An 8,221-nucleotide genomic window follows, 5' to 3' on the forward strand; every position below is an offset into this window, starting at 1 on the left:
TGTTCGTGTGTTCGACTCCCCTGGGCCGTCTCATTGCTGAGCCTGCGGTGCAGTCCGCAGGGCCTGGCACACAGGTGGCATTCCGTCGCTGCCCGTGACGGTAATGGGTGTCAGAACTAAGCTCCTGGCTTCCCGGGGCTGCCAAGTCTCGCTCCGTCCCCATTCGCTCATGCAGCGTCACCTCCCATGATCCCTCAGTGCCCACTCAGCGCAGTAGGGCTCTCTCCTCTCCTGTCCCTTACTGGGCTCGGAACTTGTCCCTCTCTCGGAGTCCTGATGCTTCAGCTTTGCTCATGCCCTTGCCCCCTCTCTGGAATGCCCTCCCCCCTCGGAAGCCCCCTCCCGTCCTTCAAGACATGGGTCTTCCTCCACCTCCTTCACCAGGGACGCTTTGGCTGAAGTATCCCTCTCTCCTTTTCCCGAGCTGCTGCTGACTTTGTAGTCACTTCGGCATATTTCTTCAGGCTCCGCCGCTCACTAATTGTTTCCCGTCTGTTGGTTTTGTGTCCCCAGATAGACCGTGAGTTCTTTGAGAGCAGCGTCTTACAGCAGCAGCGGCCCCCACGGAGCCGGGTTCATGGAGGCTGCTCGGTACTCCCGCATCGGTAAAGCAATTGATTCCTCCATTGATTGAGTCAGCTCTTCACACCGAGGGCTAGAACCTGTCCTCGGGGCCCAAGGAGATGCTGCGCATCGAGGTCCTCACACCCTTTCTAGTGGGAGTCGCAAGCCAGAAGTCGGTGGGAACGGGCTCTCTGCGGCATCTCTCCCCAACCCGACCTAGGTCATGGGGTTCCATCACCCCGTGCGCCCCGTGGATCTGAGCACATCCCTCCTGGGGAAGGTGCGTGTAACCCGCGTCCTGCTTCCCCGGCTCCTGGGGAGAAACGAAGCCCCCAGAGAGAATGGAGTAAGCGTCACCCAGGCCTCACGCCCAGTCATATTTCCAGAGATAACTTGACATGAGTCCGACTCCATCAGCCTTGATGTCCATCAAAAAGACAGGAAGCGGGCTGCCGGTCCAACGGAGCCAAAGAAAACACTTAACTAGGTTTGCACGTGAACTTAGGAAGGGAAAAAAAGAGAGACGGAGGGGAGCAGAGACGCGCGTTTATACCGGACCACCCAACCCGGAGGCTCAAACCAGCTGAGACTGCCGGGTAAGGACGAGCCAGCCCGTCAGAGGCCCCCGGATTCCACGGCAGCCTTGTTCTCTGCTCTTGGTTTCAACAACCTCCCCATCAAGGCTCTTGGGCTTGTGGACGGTTCTGAACTACAAGGTGCAGGGCCTGAAGACATCTACCTGGGCTCACGGACCTCGCATCTCAAACCCTGGGTTTTGACTGCGAAACAATGACTTTCTGCCTCCTGTGAGATGCCGCCCACCCCCTCCCTCTGATTCTGGTGGGCTCGCTCCAGCCCCACCATGCACCAGGGGTGCTCCAAAGTCTTCATTCGCTTGTGGGCCAGGAGCGCCACTGCTGGCAGACACTGGAGACTTGGAGGTGAGTGGGCAATGCCTGCCCTCTCTGCCCTCCCTGTCGAGGGGAGGGGACAGTTACGGAAACAGACCCCGGCACAAGTCAGGGTACCTATCCTGCAGGCCGCGTGTGAACAGGGTGCTTCCGTGCTTGGTGCTCTAAGAAGCAACCATGATATGTTGCCTGGGGGCATGGGGAGGGCTCAGTGGGACATCTGATCTTGATCTTGAAAGGTGAGTGAGAGTTTTCCAGGAGAGAGGGGTGGAGTGGAGCAAAGTGCTCCAGGTAAAGGAAATCACGTCCAAAGGGGCAGACGTGGTCAGCATGGAGTGTGCCTGTAAGGGCGGACAGAAGCCTCCAAATTTGGGGGATGGGACACAGGGGAGCACAGCCGTTTTCCCGAGAGAGGCCTTGTTTCTCAGTGATGCAAATGGCTGTGGCTGCTCCATGCCAGGCTTTGACCCTAGAAGGGTGACAAAAAAGCCTACAGGGCTTGCCCAAGATTCTGCCCGTGACCAGAGCCGGTCAGCACACTGACAGCATCACAGGCTGTGGTCAGCATTTAAAAATAAGGCGGCAGCCATGTGAGGAGGAGAGTCACGTGGCTTTGAAAGGATGTAGAGGGGCCCCCACAAGGTCTGGTGTGTGATAGGAAGCCGTGAGGTAGCAGCGGTGTAGGTGCTGGTGAAGCTGGTCAGCGGTGAGAAGGAAGGAGCAGCAAGTCATGCCGCTCGTAGGGATGACCCGGCCGTGCGGCCTGCGCTAGTAGGAAAGCAGGCACACAGCTGCTGTGATCGTGCCTGCTCTAGCCGACTCCGAAGCCACCAAGGACTCCGCCTTGCAGACCCAGGCTCTATCTGGACTCTTGGAACTCAGGACATGCGGAGGGGACACTCTCTCAGGACTTGTGCCTCTCCGGGACTTCACCATGCTTTTCTGGACTATTTATGCAGAGACCGATGACATTGTACCCCAGATCCTGAAGGAGAGAGCTGACAGATAAGGGATGGGGAACTATTGGGTTTGGGGTTGGCTTATAGCCTTTTGGGGAGCAAGGGAAGTGCTGGGTCCTGTGGGAGAGGAGGGCTCTGAGCAGGAGGGCTCACAGCCCCAAGGTTGGAATATTGTAAATAAAGACGTGTTTTCCTCAACACTAATTGTTGGGTCTGACACTGAGGCACCGCGTGAACGAGGCCCCCCTGGCTCGGTGACATCCGAGAATGTCCCACAAGGCCAAGGACTCCCGGCGGGCGAGTGTGGCGGGAGAGGCCATGGCCCCTCAGGCTTTTAGAGACAAAATTAAGGAGTTAATTTTTTTCTGGTAAGCAGCAGGTGATGATGCAGCTGTCTAACGAGAAAAGGAACATGAACAGGTTGCTCTTTTTAGAAGGGTGATGGTTTTGAAACCATCCTGCATCAGGAAACAGCGCTGGAGGCTTGGAGACCAGGCAGACAGGCTGATGGGGCGATTTTCCTGGGAAAAGCGAGGAGACCAGGGGAGTGGCAGAGGGGATGGACAAGAGGAAGGGCAGCCGAAACTTGGGGGGCAGCAGCATCCTTCCGTTCCGGTCATGAATGGTATATTGGCTCTGGCACAGAGCGCTAGAATGGCAGATGATGCCAAAGGCTCCGTTTTGGGGGACTGAGTGACAGGCGACGGATGCTGATGATATGAGCCAGGACTCGAGGAGGAGGTGCGTGCCCAGACGGTAGCCGGTGGTTCACAGGGATGCCGGCAGGGCATCCAGGCAGCTCTGTGCAGCCGGAAGTTGGAAATCTACATGGAGCACTCAGAATGAGAGGTGAGCGCGGAGGCTGTAGTCTTTGGGGACAGCAGAGGTAGACGGCACCTGAAACCACGGGTAAGTGAAGGGCGTGACAGAAGAACAAGGACCAAGCATTGGGGGCCCATCAACACTGGGGGGCTGGACCACAGAGAGGAACTGGTCATGACCAAAGTTCTAGAAGCTAGAGGAGTGAGTGTCAAGGAGAAGCAGGCAGACGGCAACGGGTAAGGATGGGACACCGGCCCAAGGTGGGAGCCTGCTGCCTTTGAATACCCACAATCCCTCTCCTTGGGCCCAGCACACCGATTTCAAAATGAGCAAACTTGCAGTGCATTTGGTCCGGGGGGCTCTGACCCTGCCGCTGTCACCTTCCTGAGGCCACAAGTGCTCACGTGGCCCAGCCCTGACCAGCCAGATGATCACGACTTTCTGGCTACCGTTCAGGGATAAAACTGTGACTCTGGAGAGGCCATGAGAGTCAGTTCTAGGACTGTCACTGAAATCACTGGGAAGGAGACTCGTCCTTTCTGTGGGGTGGCTGTGCTGTGAGGTGGCAGGACAGAGCTCCCAGATCTCAATTTGTCGCCTGCTGGGAGAGCTGGCCTGAACACGAAACCCGCCAAGGGGGAAGAAGCGCTGAGTCACAGGGCCTCTCGTTGATGTCATTTACCCTCTGCATCCAGCTATGTCTAGATTTTTAAAAAAGCCATCTGGGCCAACACCTTTGCTTTTAAGCTTCAGCCGATCTGATTTGGGTGCGGTCAATTGCAGCTGTAGGGGTCCTGACCCCATACAAGGCCATGTGGCTATGGAGAAGCTGCTGGTACAAGAGTGGTATCTGGAAAAGACTTGGGTCCACCCTGCATGCGCACATCACTCGGAGTCCCCAAACAGGCCAGAGGTTACAGTCATGGGGAAAAAGAATCAAACGAACGAGACACGGATGAGCTGGCTGTGTCCCAACACCTGTCCGTATGAAAACACAAATGCTTCCTTTCTATTTGTTGGGGGCTGAGTCATGCCAGGCAGCCCTGGCTGGGGGCACATCACGTTATTGTTCCTGCCAAGAGAGATGGCTAAGATGGGAAGGTTAATTTATTGGAGTACACATGTGTCAACATTAGCCTGAAAAGAGAGAGAGAGAGAGAGAGAGAGAGAGAGAGAGAAGACAAGATGGAGGAGAAGAAGAAATGCTTTGCTGGCCTGAGCTATTACCAGAGGCCTCTCTTTTGGCCTCAAAGGCCCAAAGCCATGAGGTTAGATGTTATTTGAGTCTTGAAGTTGACTGAGCATGGGCAGATGGTATGACGGGCCTAGGGGCCTGGGAAAGGACAGTCCTTTTCCAATGCCACAGACAAGGTGGGGTGACTACTTTCTCTGCGGAGGTCTGAGCCCTGAGTCATGAGAAGGAGCCAGGCACATGAAGGTGCTCGGAAGGAGGGACAAGCAAGCGTTAAGGGTTGAGGAATTATAAGAAGGCCAGTGAGTCTGAGAACAGTGAGGGAGTAGGAGAGAGGGCCACCATCCTGTCTGTCTGTCTGTCCCAACCATTTAGGCTCTTGGCCATCTGGTCTACTCTGGTAATTAATATATTTAATCTCATCTTTCCATCTGTCATTCCATCCATCTGTCTACTCCACAAACATTTATTACCCCAGACAGCAGGCGGCACTAAGTCCTGAAGGAACTGTTCACCAAGCAGAAGTGGGAAGACCCTTGATCTAGGCCGAGAAAACCGCAGGAGCCAAGTCCTGGAAGGGAAAAGGCTCACCGCCTGGATGGGACCTGCTGGGAGGGGCCCCGAACGCCTGGCCTCCATCCTCCCGCGTTGGGAGAACAGAGCACCAGATGTGGACACGCGAAAAACAAAGTTAAGACCTGAGCCTAGGGTAAGTCTGATACAGCCTTGTACTACATTCTAATGCAGCCAAGTGGCAGCGGGGACCAAAGGCTTAAGGAAGAATGAGGGGAGGAACACGTCACCCAGAGACCAGCTAAATCAATTAGCTAAGTTTTTGTCTGCCAACCAAGAAAAGACCATCATTAGTTACTGGTAGCGATGGCCCGGCTTAGGGAGCGCCTGTCCTCTGCCGCGCGCCGCTGGTGTGGGCCAGAGGGAGCTGCTTCAGGGCCTCGATCAGGCAGTGACAGGATGAGATTTGTGCTTTGGAAAGGTCACCGCGGCTGCAGGGCAGAGGCTGGATGGAGGAGAAGGGAGGTGCCCGTGAGGAGTCTGTGCGTGAGGAGAACCAGCCTTCGGGCAGAGGTGGCAGAGGCTGGCCAGGCTGGGCACGGCCACCGCTACATTCCTAGAAATGCGCACTGAACTGAATTGTCTGGTTAAAAACGAAAACAAAAACGGATGGAATCGGGACCATACGAGCCTGCTGCCTCTTTGGAGGCGTCGTGGCTGAAGACAAACAGAGTCGGGGAGTCTTTTGAGGTTAGACGTGCCCAAGGTTCTGAGGAGTTATTTGGGAAGACAGAACCCAAAGTTCTTACTTCTTAAATCTGGCCAGAAAATGCACGTTACGTCAGATCTGTGCAGATGAGACATTCATTCAGCTCAAGGGCTTTGGCTGCTCATCTTGATAAAAGCACGATCTTTTATCAAGGGTCTTACAGTAGGCGCTAGAAGGGCCAAAGTTCAAAGGGGTCCGGGATGGCAGTTCAGACCAGTCTTCTGCGTGAGAGAACACTGCACACACTCCCGATTCCCGAGCCACAGGACTAGAATCTCAGGGACATGCTGGGAGGGGCCCAGCTCCTACCACCACGATGCCCTCCTCTTTGGAGTTGGCCGTGATGCCTTCCAGAGAGAGTAGCGCCAGCGTGAGCTTTGTGTCAGCAAGACAGCTCTGTAATAAACCATGGTGCGCATTGACGGGCACCGTTCTGTGCGCTGGGCCCCAGGGAGGCCCTCGTGAGCCCCATCTCATTGAAACGCCTTTCCCCGAGGCAGCGAGTCTCACCCTGCTCATCCATTTTGTCCAGCCACTAACCTGTTAGCACGTGAAACCTTCTCCCACGCCTGCCATCATCTGGCTCAAGCTGGAAAACTCTATGGTTCCCTTCCAAGCTGATTAAGATGACAAGAAGACAATGAAACACTTGTCTCCAAGAGTGACTTCTTGGATCCACTGGCAAAATGTTAGAAAGTGGGTAGGAAGCCCAAAGAACAGGACACCCAGGCTCCTGGAGCTTGGGGAGTATTACAGAACCCTAGCCCAGGCCAAGAATGAGTCACAATGAAAGCTTTTAAAATATAAAACCATCAACCTAGATTTCAATTCCAAGGAAACACATACTTGGCCATGAGGGAACGCTTTAAAAAAAAAAAAAATCAGGCTTAAGCCACTTGACAGGAAAATAAAACAGCCAAGGAACATTCAAATATAATGATTTACATCCTCCCCCTCCATCCCCCTCCCTTCCCCTCCCTTCGAATATGGGTCAGGGCAGACATGGAGGCCGTCTCTGCCTGTCCTTGTCCTCTCCGGCCTCCCTGCTTTTTCGCTTAACACTGTTCCACACACGCAACCCTGCGTGGGGCCGGCGCTGCAGGTGCTGCCTCGGGGTTGCTACGCCAGTGTCACGGATTCTGCACCGCTTCCCTGTGCTTGTGCTCTGGGTTTGCTTGGATGGGGTGGCTGCTTTGGGAATCCGAGAATTTTCCTTCCATTATTTATGTGTGCAAGCACTGTTCATTTCCCTCAAAGAAAGAGAAGCTCGGTTGACTTCCTCGATGTAAAAAACCGAGCTGGCCCTGTAATAAATATTTAAGACTGACCAGGAAGGGCAACCACCCTTGACTAAAACACCAGCCCAGGAATTACTTTCCCACGGGAGGGAATGAATGAATAACCATCCTATATAATATTTGCTCAGCACCCGATAGTTTACAAAGGTTTTCACTTATCTCATTTGATCCTCGCAATAGCCTGGGAGAGATAGACAGGGCACAGATTACAAGGATTATTAAAATCATATATATATATATATATTCTTTTTCTTTCTTGGCAGATAAGGGCTATAAAGGCTTAACGGCACTTGAGGAAGGTCGGAGAAACTAAAATCGCGGGTCTCTAATTCATTTATACACGTATTTTTGAAGACATTTATCTGGAGCCTGTTCCAAGCCAGAGGAAATGGCCGTGGGTACACGGATAAATAAAACACGGCCCCTCTGTAGGAAGAAGATCACGTTCCAGCGAGGAAGGGAGAGAGAGAAGTAAACAAGGTCCCGCTTTGCAAGGTGATGAGTGCTTAAGAGGAAGGAGCAGAGCGCAGACCCCGTGTCTGATCTGATGTTCTTACGAAGACCCGCTCAGTTGTTATTTACAGTGATCTGTCCTCCGAAAGGAGGAGCGGGGGGGTCAGCTGTCACTGGGGGCATCATAGGCGGTGTGGGGACAAAGCTCCCCCTCATTCGGCAAACAGGCAAAGGCTCCCCGAATTCCCCTGCACGAGATAACTCAGGGTCTCTGCCTTTACCGCGGCGTTTTCGCCCGGGAGAGCGAGCTGCTCGCTGTCTGCGGCTCCGCGCCGCGGCGGCCCGCGCTGCGGGGTTCCGGGGTCACCCGCGGCGGGCCCAGGCCCGGGGAAGTGCGAGCCAGCGCCCCTGCTCCGCGCGCCCGGCTCCGCCGCCCCGGCTCCGGGAGCCGCAGCCCCTTCCTCGAAATGAACGCGCCAGCCCGGCTCTCTGGCTCTGTTTCGTGTTCTTTCACGTTCTGCATTTTGATGTATCCACCGCACACATTGTAACATTTTTAGCGACGCAGCCGCCGCAGAGGGGCACTCTCCTTTAGAGAACAATGAACAGGTCCTCGGGGTCGCAGGGACTCGGCCGAGGCGGCTCGGGACCCCGCTGTCCCCGCGCCGCCCGCGGGCCTCTTCTGCGAGCGCGGCCGCCTGCTTTGTGCGGCTCACTGGGCTCGGCTCCGCTTCGCAAGC

Source organism: Furipterus horrens, unplaced genomic scaffold, assembly GCF_987537825.1.
Source record: "Furipterus horrens unplaced genomic scaffold, mFurHor1.1.pri manual_scaffold_8, whole genome shotgun sequence".
In the NCBI taxonomy this organism is placed as follows: domain Eukaryota; kingdom Metazoa; phylum Chordata; class Mammalia; order Chiroptera; family Furipteridae; genus Furipterus; species Furipterus horrens.